This window comes from Pseudophryne corroboree, chromosome 5, assembly GCF_028390025.1.
Source record: "Pseudophryne corroboree isolate aPseCor3 chromosome 5, aPseCor3.hap2, whole genome shotgun sequence".
Taxonomy (NCBI): Eukaryota; Metazoa; Chordata; class Amphibia; order Anura; family Myobatrachidae; genus Pseudophryne; species Pseudophryne corroboree.
In genome coordinates this window covers 393,335,123-393,337,419 of record NC_086448.1, presented here as the reverse complement: position 1 = coordinate 393,337,419, position 2,297 = coordinate 393,335,123, and the positions used below count along the sequence as shown (strand labels likewise).

Genomic DNA, 2,297 nt, shown 5'->3' with positions numbered 1-2,297 from the left:
GCTTTGTGGACACTTTTCAGAGAACAAATTTGTTAGCATAAAAATAAAGCCAGAAAATGAAGAGCTGTTTAATCACTCAAGTGGATTTTCCAGCCAGCATATTTTTTTTTCTCTGCAACCCACTGCTAAATTGTGCTTCCTAGCTGTTTTTTATAAAATCACTGAATCAAATCTAACTCTGATTACATCAGAGAAGGCCAGGTACCCTACACCATAAGAGGGGGTTTGAAATTTTGACTTGTCTACTTAAATATCACCAAAATCTGATAACAAGGTCAATTACGTCCCTGGGTGGGATTGAACCACCAACCTTTTGGTTAACAGCCGAACACACTAACCGATTGCGCCACAGAGACACTATGCAAAAAGTACATACTGACAAAGGCTAATAAGCATCCATCTAGAACGTTTCCTAGAAAAACGTTAAAAAGTCAATAATCTGGAGAGTTTTTGTAAGATGTTTCTTCCATCAACCAACGAAGAAACACATTGGTACTTTCCCATGATGAGTGAGTGCTTCAGGATCTCTTGCACTTACATGTGCAGCAGAGTACTGCAATGGAAGCATGCTGGGCCCATAACCCAGAGCTAGGCAGATTGAAACTATCCTCTGCTATATGCATTTTTTTGTTAATTTAAGTAATCCAAAACTGGGATTGATATTTTGGCTCTTTTATTTTTACTTAAAGTACAATAACTTTTACCATTTTAATTTGTTTCAATAGTATATTGACAGTATTGTTTTCTTTCAAAAATCCACTTAATTTTCTTTACCCTATTATTAAAATGGTAATTGACAAAAACAAACTACATTGTCACCAGAAGAGCAATACAAAATGTACAAGTGATATATTAAAATCATCTTTCCAGCTTGAATTTCAATGATACATTGGGGCAATGATTTTGTGAGAAACATCTTCACCCTTAAATAAAGATTTTCTTAATTCATTACCTGTGTGCTAATTAGATATCACCTTGTTTTCACATTAAACAGACTTCCACATGAGAAAGCAGCAAGGATGCAGTGGCGTTAATGTTTCCTGGTGTCAACCTGTATTATTTCAGTAGACATTGAAATGAGGATGCATCTTGCTGCCTTTCCAATGAAGCAAGTTTAATTTAGTAATAGGTGAAAAACCATCCCTACAAAGGTGTTAATCAGAGACTTGGCTTTGTGGACACTTTTCAGAGAACTAATTTGTTAGCATAAAAATAAAGCCAGAAAATGAAGAGCTGTTTAATCACTCAATTTGATTTTTCTGCCAGCATTTTTCTTTTTCTCTGCAACCCACTGCTAAATTGTGCTTCCTATCTGTTTTTTTATAAAATCACTTAATCAAATCTAACTCTGATTACATCAGAGAAGGCCAGGTACCCTACACCATAAGAGAGGGTTTGAAATTTTGACTTGTCTACTTAAAGATCACCAAAATCTGATCACAAGGTCAATTACGTCCCTGGGTAGGATTGAACCACCAACCTTTTGGTTAGTAGCCAAACACACTAACTGATTGTGCCACAGAGACACTTTGCAAAAGTGCATACTGACAAAGGCTAATAAGCATTCATCTAGAACGTTTCCTAGAAAAACTTTAAAAAGTCAATAATCTGGAGAGTTTTTGTAAGATGTTTCTTAAATCAACCAACGAAGAAACACATTAGTACTTTCCCATGATGAGTGAGTGCTTCAGGATCTCTTGCACTTACATGTGCAGCAGAGTACTGCAATGGAAGCATGCTTGGCCCATAACCCAGAGGTAGGCAGATTGAAACTATCCTCTGCTATATGCATTTTTTTTTAATTAAAGTAATCCAAAACTGGGATTGATATTTTAGCTCTTTTATTTTTACTTAAAGTACAATAACTTTTACCATTTTAATTTGTTTTAATAGTATATTGACAGTATTGTTTTCTTTCAAAAATCCACTTAATTTTCTTTACCCTATTATTAAAATGGTAATTGACAAAAACAAACTATATTGTCACCAGAAGAGCAATACAAAATGTACAAGTGATATATTAAAATCATCTTTCCAGCTTGAATTTCAATGATGCATTGGGGCAACGATTTTGTGAGAAACATCTTCACCCTTAAATAAAGATTTTCTTAATTCATTACCTGTGTGCTAATTAGATATCACCTTGTTTTCACATTAAACAGACTTCCACATGAGAAAGCAGCAAGGATGCAGTGGCGTTAATGTTTCCTGGTGTCAACCTGTATTATTTCAGTAGACATTGAAATGAGGATGCATCTTGCTGTCTTTCCAGTGAAGCAAGTTTAATTTAGTAATAG

General features: G+C 34.7%; 1 non-coding gene across 1 annotated transcript; it reads right to left on the bottom strand.

The window, feature by feature from the left end:
• Positions 1-1,452: 1,452 nt before the first annotated feature.
• Positions 1,453-1,526, bottom strand: TRNAS-ACU (transfer RNA serine (anticodon ACU)). Its single transcript has one exon. It is a non-coding gene; the product is annotated as a tRNA-Ser (tRNA).
• Positions 1,527-2,297: the final 771 nt, after the last annotated feature.